Source organism: Orycteropus afer, unplaced genomic scaffold (assembly GCF_000298275.1).
Source record: "Orycteropus afer afer isolate SDZICR_OR568_19922 unplaced genomic scaffold, OryAfe1.0 scaffold00079, whole genome shotgun sequence".
Taxonomy (NCBI): domain Eukaryota; kingdom Metazoa; phylum Chordata; class Mammalia; order Tubulidentata; family Orycteropodidae; genus Orycteropus; species Orycteropus afer.
The window spans coordinates 10,928,142-10,947,989 of record NW_006921666.1 but is presented as its reverse complement, the minus strand read 5'-3'; positions in this window follow the sequence as shown (position 1 = coordinate 10,947,989).

Below are 19,848 nucleotides of genomic sequence, written 5' to 3'. Positions count from 1 at the left end.
GTTTTTTCTGGCCTTGCCCACAGTGAGCACTGTGTTCTCACCACAGGTTACATCAAATGCCTTTCTCTTATCTCATCATTCAGAAGAGTGTTACTGGCTTTCCTTTGAGGCCCTGTTTTTATTTGTTGTGGTCTGGTGGATTATTCTGGCAAAATGTGCTGCTTGGATTTTTACAGCTTGCTTTTTGCATGGGCATCTTTCCACCCAAGCAACATGTTTACACATGCCAGCTCGTCGTTTTCTGAAAATACTGCTGAAAAGAGCAACTGCATTGGGCTGTACCGTGTGTTTGAGGAGACCAGGCAGCCAAGCACCATTACTGGCTATTGCTGGCAATGTTTTTGCTCAGAATCATTCTTCATTGTGCCTGGTTCTCTAGAACTCTGTAATCTAAAATGGGCATGTTCTATGTTGGTGTGTTGTTATTTGGCAAGTTACAAACCTTTCGGGCAATGCTTGCTATGCTTAATGCAATATTTCACTGATAAAAAATTTTTCACATATTCTAGACAACCCCTTTTGAGGAACTTTTCATAGAGAAAAACAGAAGTAAATCCTCTGCCAGACCTTATTGATTTTTGTTGATGATCGGCTATGTCCCTCTTCGCTGTTACTTCCATTTTCTTCTTTCCTTCAAAATCTCCACTTCTGTTGTGGTTTGTGTTTGTTTTACTATATTTCTTATTTTCAGATAGGAAAGTGCAAACTGTTTTAGTTATCTGTTGCTATGTAATATTTGCTATATTTGTGAGCTCTTTTCTCTATGTATTTATTTTCCCAAAGTTAATCCTAAAAACAGACTATCGAGTTATGTGGCAGAAAGAATATTAGAATTAATATTAATGCCAGGTGTTCTGGAGCTTCCCAGTCAGGAATGTTCTGGATAGGGAAGACCCCATCACGTGGTGACACAAGCCAGCCAGATGCATTGCTGAAGGCTGTCGGTGTTAGGCTTCAGAAGTAGACCAAAGCTGGGGGAGGGAGGTTTAGGCAAGGAAGCATAGGAGACCTTCTTAAGATATGTGGTCAGAAATGGTTAGTAGGAGTGGGTTCATCTCACAAGCAGAAAATGTGATGAGGAAAAAATGCACTTTTTGTATACCTGTTAGTTTCAGCACACATAACATAGCTGGTGGAGGGAACTACCCACCCTCCAGACTCTCTCTGTTCTGTTTTCTGCCTTGTCAAAGGTGCTCAATTTATTGTGAATGCTGTTCTCTACCTACTTGTGGGTGGGTGATGATTTTTGAGGAGTGGTAGCTAAACTAATGTAGTTGTCATTCATTCATTCCTAAATTCACTTGTTCACCTAATCATTGCATGTGGGCTTTTGCCAGGCATTGTTTTAAATGTTGGATTCTATTTTAGTTTCAGTAATTTAACCTATTTCAATTCCCTACCAACCTGTTTGCACATTTCAAATGAGTAAGGCATTTTTTTAAGAACCAGTTATTTTTTTAAAAGGGAGTATGTTTATTTATAGGAGCTCTGGTAGCATAGTACCTAAAGCATTTGACTGCTAACCAGAAGGCTTGCAGTTCAAACCCACCAGCCATTCCTCAGAAGGAAGGTTGGGCAATCTACTTCTGTAGTGATACCGCCTCGGAAACCCAAGGAGGGGTCACAAGAGTCGGGTAGGACTCAATGGTAGTGTATTTCATTTTTTTAATATATATATATATTATTTATTGGATTTAGTGGCCTAGAGGAAATTAAACTAATGGCCCCAGTTGCCCCTCTCCTTGAGCCCCTAGGCCTTGGCATTCTGCTTTGGGCCAGACGGAGCTGGTGACAGATGCTGTGTTGGTATCCTCTCTTGGTCTGAATATGGCTCTGTAGGTCCCTCATTTCTGGTAACTATTCTTAGAGGAGAAGTTTCAAAGAGTCAAGTGGGGTTAAAAGTGTCATCTGAAAAAGCAAAATGTGAACACAGTACCTCTCCCCAACTCCAGTTGAATCCTTTAATAAGACACAACTCTGACCCTGCTTATTTTTGCCAGATCATAAGGCTAACCACCCCCAGGGTCTATTTCTTGCAAAGCTATTGCATCTGTACTGAAACCAAAAACCAAACTCACTGCCACCAAGTCACATCTAACTCATAGAGACCCCTCCTTGAGTTTTTGAGGTGGTATCACTATAGAAGTAGATTGCCCAACCTTCCTTCCAAGGAGTGGCTGGTGGGTTTGAACTGCCAGCCTTCTGGTTAATAGTCAAATGCCTTAGGCACTACGCCACTAGAGTGGGTTCATATTTTATTGGCTTAAGCATTTTATCTTAGTTAGTTAGAAAGATAAGATTTAGTTATAAAAATCAAAATATTTTCCTGGCCAGACTGTATTATTTGGAACAAAGTTGTCCCCAATTTATTAAGCATTTAAACTGGATATATCTTTTTGCGTAAAATAAAACATGGACACAGCTATACAAGAAAAGCAAAATCTTCCTTCTCTACTCCTGAATCTGAAGTTCTTTCTCTAGAAGTAGCACCTGTTAGTAGATTTTTATTCATCTAAAGTTTTTTCCACACATACACAAATGTGTTTGTATAAACACATATCATTCACTAACTGCCATTAAATCAATTCCAACTCATAGCGACCCCCTCCCTGGATTTCCAAGGCTGTAAATCTCCTACAGAAGCAGATTGTCTCATCTTTCTTCTGTGTAGCAGCTGATGGGTAATATATACATCTTAATACTTTTAAAGGAGGAGCCCTGGTGGCATAGCGCTTAAGACATTTGACTGCTATCCAGAAGGCTGGTGGTTCAAACCCACTAGTCGCTCCTCGGAAGGAAGATTGGGGACGTATTTGCTAACTGTGCTAGTGATCTATTGCTATGTAAGAAATACTACAAATATAGCAGCTTAAAACTGTGGATATTTATTATCTCCGGTAGCTATGAGCCAGGAATCCAAGCATGGCTTATCTGGGGCCTCTGCTTCCAAATCTCTCATAAAGCAACAATGAAGATGTAACCCAGGGCTGGAAGTAGGATCCACTTTCAAACTCATTTATATTGTTGCTGGTAGTATTCAGTGCTGTTGGGGCTGATGGACTGAGAGTCTCAGTTTTTAACTGGCTGTTGGCCAAAGACCACCCTCAGTTCCTTGCCAGCTGGGCTTCCCCACATGGCTACTTGCTTCATCAAACCCAGCAAGGGAGAGAGTCAGCTTGCAAGACAAAAGGTACAATCTTATGTAATGTAATCATGGAAGTGACTTTTACCTGTTCTATTGGTTAGAAGCAAGTCACAGGTCCCACCTACACTCAGGGGAGGGGATTACACAAAGGCATGAATACCAGGAGGGGGGGACTATTGGGGGCCATCTTTGACACTATCCTCTGTGCATTGAATATTAATCTAGTCTAAGGATGATACAAACAGTTTGTGCTTGATTACTAACTTAAAGGTTGGTGGTTTGTACCCTCCCAGTTGTGCCATGGAAGAAAGACCTGGTGAGCTACCTAGAAAGGAAACCCTATGAAACAATTGTACTCTGTAACACCTGGGATCACCAAGAGTCAAAATCGACTCAGTGGCAGTGGGACTCAGTAGCAATGCATTTTTTTTTTTTAAAGTCTTTCTATATAACAATAAGGAGCTCTGGTAGCATAGTGCCTAAGGCACTTGGCTGCTAACCAGAAGGCTGGAGGTTCAAACCCACCAGCCACTCCTTGGAAGGAAGGTTGGGCAATCCTACTTCTGTAGTGATACTGCCTTGGAAACCCAAGGAGGGGTCGCTATGAGTCGGGGCCGACTCGACGGCACATAACAACAACAACAACATACAACAATAGGAGCTCTGGTAGCATAGTGCCTAAGGCACTTGACTGCTAACCAGAAGTCTGGTGGTTCAAACCCACCTGGCACTCCTCAGAAGAAAGTTAGGCAATCTACTTCCATACTGATACTGCCTGGGAAACCTAAGGAGGAGTTGCTATGAGTCAGGTCTGACTTGATGGCAGATAAGAGCAACAACAACAATATCATAATATTCTGAAAGAAAAATGCTTTTTATCTTCTTGCATTGCCTGTCCTTATCCCATCCATGGTTAATACTAATAAAATTTTAGGGCGTATGAGGGGAAGAATAGAATCCTTCTTCCAGAAGTTTAATTCACAGCCAACAGGAAATAAGGACAATTTGTAGATTGCACGTAAACTAAAATATTATCACCAGGAGAAATGGGTCAGAATATACAAAAACAAAAGCTAATACTATTAAAGCGTGCTGGTGGCATAATGCCTAAGGCATTTGACTGCTAACCAGAAGGCTAACGGTTCAAACCCCCCAGCCACTCCTCGGAAGGAAGGTGGGGCAGTCTACTTCTGTAGTGATACTGCCTCAGAAACCCAAGGAGGGGTCACTATGAGTTGAATCCAACTCAAAGGCAGTGGGTGGTTTTTGTATGAAAGAGCTAGGGGTGTTAGAACAGTCTGTATTGCAGGGCATGGACTGATGTCTCCAGTCCTTTTGGAATACCTGCCTGTTAACACATCAGTTGCTGAATAACTAGGAGGTTTCTGGCAGGGATTCCTGGTAAAGGGCTGAGTGTTGGTGTCAAGGGACCCTGAGGGAGCTCAGGATAGTGACTTAAAAAAAACCCCACCAAACTCACTGCCATCAAGTCAATTCTGACCCATAGTGACCTCTTTTGGGTTTCTGAGGCTGTAAATCTTTATGGAAGTAGATTGTTCCATCTTCCTTCCTGACAGTGACTATTTACCAACTATTCCAGAAGTATTTTAGTAATTTGATCATTGATATGTCTGTACCAGCACATACTATCAGAATATCAGCTCTCTTATTAATGCTAGTAATAATAATAATAGCTAAGCCTTCTTGAGCTCTTTGTCTATGTTGTTGTTATCAGGTGCTGTCAAGTCAATTCCAACTCAGAGTGACCCTGTGGACAACAGAACGAAACACTTCCTGGTCCTGTGCCATCCGTACAATCATTGCTATGTTTGAGCCCAGTGTTATGGCTATAGGCCAATTCACCTTGTTAAGGGTCTTCCTCTTTTTCGTCAACCCTCTACTTTACCAAGCATGAGGCCCTTCTTTAGGGACTGGTCCCTCCTGACAACATGACCAACGTATGAGAGATAAAATCTTGCCATCCTCACTTCTAAGGAGCATTCTGGCTGTCCTTCTCCCAAGATAGATCTGTTCAGTCTTCTGCCGTCTGTGGTGTCTTCAGTATTCTTCACCAACACCATAATTCAATATATTTTTAGTTAGAAAATGAATGCAGTCAGTGTTGCCTGTGCCACAGTCTAAATTCTATTACAGAGGCTAGTGGCCCATGGATTTAAAGGTTTTTATATGAAGTTGGTGTAAGGTGCCATCAAGTCAGCCCCTAACTCATGGTAACCCCATGCATATGAGACAAACGGCTGCCTGGTCCTTCCCCGTCCCCATGATTGGCTGCAGATTGGATTGTTGTGATCCAGAGGGTCCTCACTGGATAATTTTCAAAAACTGTTAGGCCTTTCTTTCTTTATATGAAGACCCCAAAGTATACAGAGCAACTATTTAAAAAATATTTATTGAGTGCCTACTATGTACCGTGATGTCCTGTTCCAGTTGCTAGGGATATGGGAGTAAAGCAAAAAAGAAAGACAGAAACAAAGAAAGAAGGGGAAACCTGAACTACAAGGTTTAATTCTTTAGTAGAAACATACTTTTTTTAATTCATTGGTATCTTTAATCTAAAACTTTTTTTAAAAAAATTATTGTTGTAAAAATACACAGAACACATTTGCCAGTTTGACATTTTTCACATGTACAATTCAATAAAACCAATGTATCAGTCACATTGTGCAACTATCACCAATATCCACTGCCAGATTTTCCAACTCTATAAGTGAAAATTCGATGCACCCTGGAAAAATGATTCCCTACTTCCCCTGTCCTTCCCGCCCCTAATAACTCACTATTACTTAACCTCTAACCTCTAGGCATTTGTCTGTTCTAAGTAGTTTCTATTAATGAAATCATACAATTTTTGTCCCAATCCCAAGCTTTTGGAGAGATGAACTCACTTGAACTCTCATGGCCTCTACTTGTTGACAAATTGTCAAGCATAGAGGCCCTGTTCTGACCATGGGAAATACAAGGGCTGGTCCTTACAGAGCTGTCCATCATTGTGCAGGGAGCTCCTTGGAGCTTCCTAAATTGTCTAATGTCATGTACTAGCTTGTTTTGGAATTAGAGTAGGAGGCTTCCCCTTACCCCCAAATGATTGCAGATTTTGTTATTAGCCTAATCTGCTGCTGTTATTGTTTTTATAGGAATTTAAACAGCTTCCCCTGTAATATTTGTGGGACCAGATCAAGATACAAAGGGAAGAGCAAACACTATATGGCAAAATATTTAAAAAGTATAAGTCAAGTTAACCAACTAGTAAATTGAAGTAATCTATCCTCCAACCTTGACAAGTGGGTCTTTATTATGACCTGAGGTCGAATTTGAATTTTAAAATCTTGGATGCTTCCAACCTATGCCCAGCATGTGGCAGGAATAGGAGAACTGGCTCCTGGCCTGTGTCCTACTCCCCTTCTTTTTCTACCCCTGCTCCAACCCTCTGGTACCTGCGTGGTGCACATTCATGTGATGCAGCTTGTATGTTGAGGCTCCATCCAAATGGCCCTCAAGCACTGGCCCTTGGCCATCTTTGGGCTTAGGAGCAAGGTACTATCTGCCCTCAGGAGTGTGGGCTCAGAGGAGGCTTCCGCAGGTCCGGGGCTGGACATAGGACCCTGTTGGCAGGGAATTCCACAGCCCTGTGATCCTGAACATGGTCTGAAACTGTGCTGTGCAGCATAATAGCCACATGTACCACTGAGTACTTGCTGGGATGTGCTGTAAGTGTAAATAAGCACTGGATTTGAAGACAGTATGAAAAATAAAAGATAACAAAATATTTCATTAATAATTTCTATATTGACCATATGTTGAAATGTTAATATTTTGGATATGTTGGGCTAAATAAAATATGTAAATTAATTTGACTTGTTTCTTTTTTTATTTTTTCTAACATAGCACCTTAGAGTCCCTGGATTGTGCAAACAGTTAATGTGTTTTGCTGCTGATCAAAAGGTTGGTGGTTTGATTCCATAGGAGCACCTCGGAAGAAAGGTCTGGTGATCTATTTCCAAAAAATAAACCACTGAAAAGCGTATGGAGCATAATTCTATCTGACACACATGGGGGCACCATGAGTCAGTATCTGCACAATAGCAACCTGTTTGGATTTTTGTTTAGTTTTAATGTGGTGACTAAAAACTTTAAAATTTTAAGTATGGCTTGCATTTGTGGCTCATATAACCTCTCTGTTGGACATTACTGACCTAGAAGGAGAGCATATGGTGTCTGCTAGGGCACATGGCCTTAGCCTCTTGACCTCTTTGGTGTGAGAAGAAAGAACCAGAATAGAGACCCCAAAACCTGTGGCCCAAGGCAGAAGCCCACATTGGTGGTGTTCTAGCATTAAAGTGGTGTTCATAATTTGTTCTCCCAGCCTCTTGTGGCTAAACAACCTCCAAATAGCTCTCCTCTTCGCTGACATGTGTTTTCACCTGAGGCAAGAAGATAGCCTTCCCATCCCTACTGCCACCATCACGACCACTTTTGAATCAATATACACCAGGCATAGAAACTGAAATCACTTTGTATTAACAATCGTGTTTTGAGAAGCTGGTATTCTTTGGATAAGACAGAATTTAATCACTAAGCAATTTTTTTTACAGGCACCGAGCCTCTTTCCTCCCTCTCCCTTTGGTTTGGAGAACACATTTATCCTTCTGAATTGATTGTAGCAGAGTGATGACATGAGGATCAGAATATCTTTTTCTTTCTTCCTTTTTTTTTTTAATTCAAAGGGTGAATATTTTGCTGTATGTGTTAAGAGTTAACATAAGCTCTGTTGAGTTTACAATGCAAGTATCTTTCTAAGAAAAGAAGTTTCTTATCCAGTCTCTAGGGAAGGACATTTTAGACAGTCCTTTATGATTTACTTGAGATATTCATATTTATGGTATGCTCCTTCATGAGGGTTTTAAGCATTTACAATAAATACTTTAGATTTGGGCTTTAGAATTTCAACAAAAACAATGGCTTCCTTGGAGAATTGTGCCCCTTGCCCCTGAATAAATTTGGTCTGTGCTTACAAGTAGGAAAGATTAATGTTTTAGACGTTTGAGAGCTCTTTAGTTTATTATTTCTTTTCTTATTGTGGCAGAGAGTGACTAGTCATTAAATAAGCTATTTTTCTTCCTGGACACATAGCTGGACTGTGTTGCTCAGCCTCCCTTGCAATTAGGTGTGCCCATGTGATTGAGACTGGCCAATAGGATGTTGGTGGAAGTGGTATATTCCTGCCCTTACCATCATCCACTGTTTCTCTTTTTCTTCTTCTGGTTGTGAGATAAAGAGTATCCAGGGAACATAAGCATTACCTGGGAGCATCTTAGGAATGCAGACTCTGACCCTTCTTGACCCAGGGATTCATAATCTGCATTTTAACAGGATCCCCAATTGATATCTATAAACATTAATGTTTGAAATTGGCAGAGCCACATAGAAGGAGTTTGGGTCCCTGTCTTGTGGCTTGGAGGAGGACCCCCAGGAAAGCTGCACCAAGGAAGATCTAGCTTAGATTGCTACATTAAAAAAAAAAAAAATGAATCTGGTTATCATTGAGTCAATTCTGACTCACAGTGACCCTATAGTACACAGTAGAACTGCCACATAAGGTGTCCAAGGCTGTAATATTTACAGAAGCAGAGTGCCCTTTCTCCTACAGAGTGGCTGGTAGGTTCAGACAGCAGATCCTTCGGGTAGCAGCTGAGTGCTTAGCTACTGCACCACCAGGGTTGTAAGTTTGGTACATAAGCAGGAAAAGCTTTTATTATTATTAAATTACTAAGATTTGGGAGTTGTTTGGTTTAGCTGTTAGCTATCCCTCAATACTGAAAGTACCACGAACTGCTAGAAGAACTAACAAATCTATCCTGGAAGAAGTACAGCCAAAATGCTCCTTGGAAGCAAGAATGACCAGACTTCATCTCACTTACTTTGGTCATATTGTCAGAAGGGAACATTTCCTGGAGAAGGATATCGTGCTTGGTAAATTGAAGGGTCAACAAAAAAGGGGAAGGCCCTCATGAGATGGATTGACACAGTGGCTGCAAAAATGGGCTCAGTTATGGCAAGGATTGTGCGGCTGGCTCAGGACTGAGCAGTATTTTGTTCTGTTGTACATAGGGTGACTAGGAGTTGAAGCTAACTCAATGGCACTGAACAACAATAACATTCCTAACTGATATACTCAAAGTATTTGGAGAACTTTGTGCACTTCAGTGTATCCCTTCTTACTGATAGACTCTGCCTACCAAAATGATCATATCCAAATGATTTAATAAAAAAGACCATTAAAAAATAGCAAAACAAAAGCACTATTGAAGAAGAAGAACAAAGTAGGAGGTCTCACACTCCCAGATCTCAAAACCTACTATACAACCACAGTAGTTAAAACATCCTGGTACTGGTACAATGACAGACAAATAGACCAGTGGAACAGAATTGAAAACCCAGAAATAGATCCATCAACCTACAGTCAGCTGATTGCTGACAAAGGGCTGAAATCCATTAAATGGGGAAGAGATGATCTCTTTAACAAATGGGGCTGGCAAAACTGTATATCCATTTGCAGAAAAATGAAACAAGATCTGTACCTCACACCATACACAAAAACTAACTCCAGATGGATCAAAGACTTAAATGTGAAACCTAAAACTATAAAGTTCCTCAAGAAAAAAATAGGGGCAAATTTATGGACCCAAATTTTTGGCATAAATAGACTGTCAAGCATCACCCAAAGTGCACAAACAGCTGAAGATAAACTAGATGAATGGGACCTTCTAAAAATTAAATTTTTATGTGCTTCCAAAGACTTCTCCAAAAGAGTCAAAAAAGAACCTACAGATTGGGAAAAAATATTCGGAAATGACATATCTGACAAGGGACTTATCTCTAAAATTTATAGAAAACTCCAACACCTCAACAACAAAAAGCTTAACAATCTAATTTAAAAATGGGCAGAAGACATGAATAGACACTTCACCAAAGAGTATATCCAGATGGTTAGCAAATACGTGCAGAAATGCTCATGATCATTAGCCATCAGAGAGGTACAAATCCAACCAACAATGAGATACCATTTCACCCCAGCTCTAATGGCAACGTTCAACAAGACAGAAAATAACAAATGCTGGCAAGGATGTGGAAAAATTGGGACTCTCATACACTGTTGGTGGGACTGTCAAATGATACAACCACTGTGGAAAGTAGTGTATATATATATATATATAGATATAGATATAGATATAGATATAGATATACTGTTTTATATGTGTGTGTGTATACACGGAGCTCTGGTAGCATAGTGCCTAAGGCACTTGACTGCTAACCAAAGACTGGCGGTTCAAACCCACCAGCCACTTCTCGGAATGAGGTTGGGCAATCCTACTTCTGTAGTGATACTGCCTTGGAAACCCAAGGAGGGGTTGCTATGAGTCAGAGCTGACTCAACGGCACATAACAACAACAACAAATACACACACACACACACAACTCACTGCCATTGAGTCAATTCGACTCATAGCAACCCCTCCTTGGGTTTCCAGGTGGTATCTCTACAGAAGTAAATTGCGCAATCTTCCTCCCTAGGAGTGGCTTTGGGTTTGAACTGCAAGCTTTCTGGTTAGCAGTCAAATGCCTTAGGCACTATGCCACCAGAGCTCCCTTGGAAAGCAGCATGGCGATTCCTTAAAAAACTGGAATTAGAAATACCATTTGACCCAGCAATCCCATTACTAGGTATAAATCCTGAAGAAGTCAGAGCCAGGACAAGAACAGATATATGCACACCCATGTTCATCTCAGCATTATTTACAATAACAAAAAGATAGAAAAAAATCTGCGTGCACATAGAATGGATAACCAAATTATGGCACATACACACAATGGAATACAATGCAACACTAAAGAATAATGTAGGATCTGCAAGACACCACATAAAGTGGGTGAAATGGAGGACATTATGCTGAGTGAAATAAGTCAATCACAGAAGGACAAATATAGTGTTAGTTCATTATTGTAAAAAGTCAAGGAAAGGTTTATGTATGGAAGGGAACTTTCTTTGTTGGTTACCAGGGGTGGGAGGGGATGGGAGGGAACATTAAAAAAAAAAAAAAAAAAAAAAACCATTGACTCATGTCAAAAAAGAATAGCAAAACAATTACCATCAAGTTGATTCTAACTCATGGAAATTCCATGTCCGAATAGAACTGTGCTCTGCAGGATTTTCCATGACTGAAATAGATCACCAGGCCCTTCTTCCAAGGAACCTCTGAGTGGAATTGAACCTCTAGCCATTTGGTTAGCACCCAAATGCATTAACTATTTGCACCACCCAGAGACTGCAATAAAGACCACGTTGTTGTTTTTAGGTGTCATCAAGTCAATTTCAACTCATAGCCACCTTATGTACAACAGAACAAAACACTGTCTGGTCCTGCACCGTCCTCACAATTGTTGCCATACTTGACCCATTGTTGCAGCCACTGTGTCAGTCCATCTTATTGAGGGTCTTAGACCCTTTTCTGCTAACCCTTGACTTTACCAAGCATCATAGTAGGCCTCATAAGTGATGTTAGTGAAGCTTTGTGGGAATTTGTTAGAAATCACCAAAATTACAAAATGTTTACTGTCAAATTTACATTTGTTCTAGGTATATTTTATAAATTCCTCTCTGTTGCCCATCTGTCCATCTGTTTCTCCTTCAACTCCTCCTTCATTTCCCAATAACACCAAGGTGAAGGGGTGGAAACTGCCACTGCTACCACGGGTGGGTGAGAAAGTCACTCATTTGCTCAATCCCTTTGAAAGCTGAATTGAAAGAAAATGCAAAGGTGAGCATATGAGTTTTCATGTCTCTTAGCACCATTATTTCATTGTCAATTGAATATATTTAGGCCAGCGTTGATATCTATAGCTTAATTATTCAAGCTAAAATGATGAAATATATCTTTTTGTTATCACAGGGAATACAATTTTTCATATATCATTTATCCATTCTTAGTGTAAGAACAATTCAATCAAGGAATAATCTATTATACCCATAATAGGTACAGAAAGCCCTCAATGATCAGCCTCTAAGGTGATAATAAGGAAGATTTACTGAATTTTTTCCCCTGTGGATCTGGAGCTACAAGGTATTAACAAGATAGATGAGTTTATTGGGGTGTATGTGTGTTTCTGTCTTCAACAATAGCTCTGTTTTGCATTGGGCAGAACTAATATTCTATAGTCTTCATCAGAATTGTCTATATTAAGACATTTAAAGTAATTTTTTCTAGGTAATTTTCTAGGTAATTTTTGCTTGTCGATTTAAATTATGCACAGAACTAAATTATGAAAGCGGCTGTGTGTCTAATCCTCATCATTTTCCTTAATTAAATACATATGTGCATGCATACACACATAATGATCTTTTCAAATGATTCTTATAGAAGAGTGACAACTTAAGGATCATAGTACCTTTTTGGATTCAAAAAGAATTTTAGATATATGTTAGGAGTTAATATAAGCTCTATAGAGTTACAGTAAAAATACCTAGATCTCATCATGCATGTACACACATGCATACATGTACATGCACACAAACATGCTCCCACAAACACACATGCACACATTGAAGAAAAAAGACAAGAGAAGTTGAAGGGATTTGTATGTATACACATGCATGCATATGCACACATCCTTCAGCTTGTCTCTCTCTCTCCTTTTTTTTTTTTTTTTTGCAGCTGGTCATTGTACAAAGGCTTGAGAACTCCCATTGAGACACAAAAATCAAGAAGAACGTAATATATAAGAACCACCAGCCCCAATGGTAGAGATAGGAAGATCTTTGGAAGCTTTTTTGCCATTAGTCTGCATCAGCAATAAACCAATGTTTCCCAATTTGTAGGTCCATCAAGATGTTGAAAAGATTAGGTACTGCTGTGATAAACTCCAAACCAAACTCACTGCCATCAAATCGATTCTGACTCACAACAACCCCCATTGGGTTTCCAAGGCTGTAAATTTTTATGGAAGCAGATTGCCTCACCTGTCTTCTGTGGAGTAGCTGGTGAGTTCAAACCACTGACCTTTTGGTTAGCAGCCAATTACCTTAACCACTGCACCACCAGGGCTCCTTGCCACTGTGCTATTTTTTCCTTTACTTCTCACTTAAAATATCTCAAACTTGATCTAGTGCTCAGATTTTTTTTGAGGGAGGAGTGATGGTTTTCCTTCTGAAGCAGGAGAAGGAACCTCTTGTCCTTTAGTTTCTATCATAAAACTTCATGGCCAGATAGTACATCTTGGCTTCATCCCTCTTATCTTGAGAGGCAGAAGAGAAACCAAAACCAAACTAAACTAAACCCACTGCCACTGATTCATAGCAACAGAGTGGAACTGCCCCATAGAGTTTCCAAGGCTATGAATCTTTCTGGTAGCAGACTGCTACATCTTTCTCCTGCAGAGCAGCTGGTGGGTTCAAACTGCCAACCTTTTGGTTGACAGCTGAGAACTTTAACTGCTGCACCACTGGGGCTCCTGGCAGAGGAGAAGAGACAGTAAATAATTCCACCCAAATGTCAGTTCAATTGATCTGACCTTCGTATTGAAATCTGAATCATTAACATGTGCCTTCTGTGTATTTTCTCACTTAATCCTTATAACTATCCTATGAGATAGGCATTATTATTGTATCATTTTTCAGAGGAGGATACTGAGGCACAGACATGTTTAGTAACCTGCCCATGGTTTCTCAGGACTAACCCTGGCTGGCTGGCTCCACAAGCTGGGCTCTTAACCATGCTGCCTTACTGCTGGGTGGGCAAGCTTGATTTCCTAAGGGTTAAATTTTGTGATTTTGGGTCTGGCAAGCTCACTTAAATTTGGAAGTTTTACAAGGATTCAGACTGCTCAGGGATATGAAAATGGCTCGTAGGTAGGGTGAGACTTCCAAGGAAATCAATTTCATTCCCTTCCTAATAGACTATGCTAGTTTGCAAAATTCAAGAACCGTGATGATTTAAAATGCATTTGAACTCCTTTAGATTTCCATAGAACCTCACTCAGCAGTCCTTTGGCGATGATGTCATAGTTCTTCTGTGTAAGCTAGTATGCCTTCCAGGGGAGGAAACCAACATATTTTACAAATGTCATCTTATCCTTACAACACCCTTGAGGCTTAGTGGGTGGTATTTAGTTACCATTTGGGGGACTATAAAAATTAGGTTGTGGTTTTTAGAGTTTATTTTTACATCATTGAGAACTAATACATACACTTAATATGCATATAAGTAATTTTATATCTTATGTATTACATAGGAGCTCTGGTGGCATAGTGTCTAAGGCATTTGACTGCTAACCAGAAGGCTGCAGGTCAAACCCAACAGCCACTCCTTGGAAGGAAGGTTGGGCAATCTATTTCCATAGTGATATTGCCTTAGAAACCCAAGGAGGGGTCGCTATGAATTGGATCTGACTCGCTGGCAATGAGTTTTGTTTTGTTCTGTTTTTATGTCTTACATTATATGTACACACATATACATATATGCAAAAGTTTCTTGAAACGACACTAACTCTTAGTTTATTTGGTATACCCTAGAATATTGCATTCTGTTCCATTCTTTCCAGTAAAATGAATGCTGATTGCAACCCACAAAATTGACTTTATTACCTACACTGGCAAATGTTATAGTTTGCAAAACACAGTACTGAGGGGATTCCCTAGCATTCACAGGTATAACTCAAAGGGTGCCCTGCTGAGTCCTTTCTGGTATTTTACAATGACCATCAGTTGTGATGTTTATTGCACTTTAAAACTTTAACTTTTGAAATATGTGAAAGTTAACCATTTGGCATTGAAGCTAGCACTGTTTCTCAGAAGTCCATTCCATGTGCTCACTTAGTGTTGACAGTGTGTCAGGCTCTGGGATTGCAACAGTGACCAAAACAGAGGACCTGACCAGCTAGTCGGGGGAGCCAGAGAGAAAACAAATGTATCATCTGTGGAGGTCAATGCTACTGAAGAACAAGAAAAATAAAGTCTGCTGATCTCCAGTGAAGTTTCAGCAAAGTTCCCTGCCCGACTCTCTCACCTGATTTGTGGCTTTTCTTGCTGTAAAGTGATGGTTCTCAACTGGAGGTCATTTACCCCCAATACATGCACACCCTGGGGACATTTGGCAATATCTGGAGACATTTTTGGTTGTTACAGTTGAGCTATCTGGTGGGTAGGGGCTAGAGATGCTGCTTACTGTCCTGCAATGCACAGGACAGACTCCACAACAGATACTTAACTGGCTCAAATGTCAACAGTGCCGAGGTGGGGAAACCTTGGTCTAGAACCACCGCTTGGGGGGTTCAGGAGGCATGGGAAGGTAAAGTCAATTTCCCTTCCCCTGAGGCCTGTTTTTCTGGCAAAAAGGGAGCATGGGCCTTGGGCCATGGCCCATCTCAGTGACAGAACTGTTTTCTGCAGAGCACCAACGTTATCTGCAACAAGATGCTGTCTCCGTACTTTGACTTGCCAAGGTTGCTTCCCATAAGATGTGTATTCAGGGAGAGAGTCGTCATGCATGGCACATTTTTCTGTTCTTTTCTGCAAATCTCATGTCTGAAATATGCATATCAGCAACACTTGTCCATCTGGGCTTTGGGTCCTCTTTCCCCAATATAATAATTAAATAGAAGCATCCTTATTGCTATGGCTGTAGCTCCAGAAAAAGATGTAAGGTTTACTTCTGTTTCAAAATCTCTTCACACCTCTCGTTTTTGGAACCTCTTGAAAATTGACTCTCAGCTGTCAGAAGTTCCCATCCACAGAGTGATTATTTGAGAGGATGCTCAGGGCCCCTTGGAAGAGGAAAAGACCATTTGAGGTTTCTATTAAGCAGCACTTACCACATACTGCTGTTGGTGGTGAGAGTTGCCTCTGAGTCAGCTCTGACTCATGGCGACCATATGTGTAGCAGGATGAGATGTTGCCTGTACGGGACTGTCTTCATGATTGGGGGTGTGCTTGAGCCCATTGTTGTGGCTATGGTATCAATTCATCTAGTTGAAAGCTCTCATTCTTGCTGAGCCTCTGTTTTACCAAACATGATGCCCTTTTCTAGTGATTGGTCTTTCCTGATAACATGTCCAAAGTAAACATGTCAGAATCTTGCCCTCCTTGCTTCTAAGATTGCATTACTTCTAACACTGATTTATAGAGGAGACTGACAGCCCCTTTTCCTGCTCCGAGTGTGCAGGAGGAGCCAGTATGATGGCTGCTTCCTGGAGGCACATCAGCTCTGTGCGCTTCTGCATGCCTGTGTTTCACTGAGGCAAGGCCATGACTGTAGGCAGCCCCTGTTGCTTGGTGCCTAACCAATGCGCTTCTCTCTTGTGGTTATGGGAAACTTCTCTGAGCCTCCTAGCAGGGAAGTTCAAGGATGTTTTCAGGAGTAATCTTGTAGAGGGGGGATCTTAGAAAGAATTACTTTAGCTTGTAACTCCCCAGAGTGTACTATATAATTCAGCTCTTGGGGGTCCCTGAAAATACCACTCTACATTTCAGTATCTACTTGTGGTAGTTAAGATTATGTGTCAACTTGGCTGGGCCTGGTTTTGAGTGGCTGGGCAGATGGATGTAGTTATTCCTCATGATGATACTGGTAATCAACTCCATGGTAGAAGCTACAATGAGCAGCTGAATAGCTGCCTTAGGGGTGTGGTCTGCTTATGGCATATAAGAAGCTTTGAGAAAGGTCTCTAGCTTTTTAGTACATCTGGATCCTGCATTTGACCTAGTCTTCATCTCAGTGGCCTGCCAAATTGTCTGACGATCTTGAGACTGTTCTGGATTTGGACTAGTGGCCTGCAATGTTGCTTGATAATTGTGGGACTGTGCCATTTTACTTGTCGACCTTGGGCTTGTCAGCCTCAGCAGCCAGCAGCTGCTTGAGTGAACAGACACCTCTAGCTTCAATGGGCTGGGAGCAAGAGGCAGTGCTGAAGCCCAAGGTCGAGGAGCCTTTACCCAGCTCCTAGAGTTGCCACTTTGAACTCAGACTTCAAGCCTCCTGGTAGCATAGTGGCTAAGGCACTTGACTGCTAACCAGAAGGCTGGCGGTTCAAACCCACCAGCCACTCCTCGGAAGGAAGGTTGGGCAATCCTACTTCCGTAGTGATACTGCCTCAGAAACCCAAGGAGGGGTCGCTATGAGTCGGGGCCGACTCGACGGCAAATAACAACAACAACAACAAACTGTAAGAGAATAGATACCTGTTTGTTCAAGCCACCTATTTGTGGTATTTTTTGTTAGAGTGGCACTAGATAGCCGATACTCTAGTCTAGACCTAAAGTGGACCCAATAAGGGTGTATGGGCTATTTTATGAGACTTATATCCTCGACTTCACCTCACCTGCAGGCCAGGAGCCTCTACATCTTCTCAAAGTTTGGGAAGGACTTGCCATCTACATACAACATCAGATGTCCCATCAGAGCTAATTAACCATGTGATGGTATGCATGTTGAGTCTGTGGGCCACAGTGACTTCAGGAAGTGGCAGATTTGGGGTCTGGTACCCCTTACAGACAGCCCAGTGAACAATGGATCTATCACTCATTTTTCTTACTGGGTGTCGAATGGAAAGAGATGCAAGGCATTTAGTTGTTGCACAGAAAGGAAAGGATCAGAGTGATTCCCTGAGCCTTCAGGTCCCAGGCAGGCTATTTTCTGAGGACTATATTAAGGGATTGATACCCTGCCTGAGAACTGTTCCAAATGCGTTGGAGGGACTGTGCGTGTGTCATATAATGGCCATTCAGTAAGCAGAACTTTATTATTATTATTATTATTATTATTATTATTATTATTAAATATTTTTTGGGCAACTTCTCTTCTTTGACCAGAAATCTTCCCAAAAAGTCATTTTATCCATCCCCTCAGAATCCTGGATAACTTTTTCATACTATCTGCCATTTTCATAGTTAGAACTCTTGCATTCTGGTGAAAAAGCCCATCACAGAAAGAGGAAACAAAAGGAGGAAAAAGTGGGTATCTCTGGACACACTATTACTTTTAGAATTTTTAGTCATACCTATTTATGTTTCATAGGAGCTGCGGTGGCATAGTGCCTAAGGCATCTTCTGACTGCTAACCAGAAGGCTGATGGTTCAAACCCACCAGCCACTCCTGAGAAGGAAGATTGAGCAATCTACTTTCATAGGGATATCACCTCAGAAAACCATGGAGGGGTCACTATGAGTCGAATCAACTCAATGACAGTGAATTTGATCTCTATGCCTGTAATAATTTTTTCAGTAGAGGCAAAGTGGCATAGTTGTAACCTATTGTATCTATAATAATTTGCTTCATTCATTCATTCAGCAAAAAATCATTGAGTGCATGCTATGTTTTAGGCATAGGGCTGAGCTTACCCTATGGGAAATGCAAATATGAGATTTCATCCTTCTCTCAAGCACCTTTGAGTGGAATAGAGAGATGGATAATCACCTTAGGAAACCATAAACTATCATAGAAGACAGTGATTTAGGATGGAACAGGGTATATACAAATGTTGAATGAGAGCTACAGTCAATGAGACAGGATCAGAGGTTCCACAAGGGTGGAAACTGAGTTGAGAGGTCACTGAGTTCCCAATGCCAATGAGGTATATTGGGTGCCTGGTATATGTTTCCATAAGCATCATCTGAGTTGTTATGGCAGTGCCAAGTAGAAAGAGAGCAAGAGAGAACAACTATCTAGAATGTTCTGGGAAGGCGTCATAGAGGACAAAGAGTTGAGATTGACCTAGGAAGAGATAATGCTGGTCCCCACAAGCTCTACTCTGGTAATGAATGAAGAATTACTCTGTCTCCACTCTCAGCTCATGTGGGTTGGGTGCATGTGTCTGTAACTCAGTGATGTGAAATATCACTAAGGCCCTTCTTTGTGTCTTTGGGTAACCAGCAGGCTCCTTCTCAGGACTAATTGGAAGGACTTGCATTTCTGTGATGGGAACTCTTGGATGAAAACAAGGCAATAAATTCCAAATGGCAAATCTCACAGGGAGTCCCAAATCCCTGTGCAGATTCTTCCGATCCATGTTTTAGTTAAAATGAAGCAGAATTTATTCGTGTCCCATAACATTAAGATAAATCATTTCTTTTCACGCAGTTTGGTTGTGGGTGGGGAGCATGTATTTTAGAGAACTATATTTGAGGAACCCAAGAATGTGATGCTTTGACCCTTCTCCCACCCCCCCATGGGGAGAGAAGACACAAGATGTAAAATCCCGTGCCTTTTGAGGGTCTCTGAAAAAATGGGAGAATGGCATTTTACTTCTTAAGTTTGCTCAGGGTAGGATCTGAAGACCTGCTCTGGAGCCCTCAGAGAAGAAAGAACCATCTTGGAAGCAGATGCCACCGAAGGGGGTAAGAATACTGTTTGGCACACAGAGCCAGCTGAGGAGATGGCTGTGAAACAGCTGTGCTGTGTCCTGTTTCTGGTGACATGCAACACACTTTTCTCTTTCTTTGCTGCCAAAAAGAGCAAAGAGCAAACCAGAAGCCATCTGGGAGTTCAGAAAGATAGAAAGTGAGGGAGTAGACTGGGAGAGAGCAGGACTTAGAACATCAAGCAGTGATGAGGTAGTGAAAGTATTTGGATCTGCCTGATTATTAACCAAGAAGGACTATTTTAAACCAAAAAAAGACTGAAAATATAGTGTAC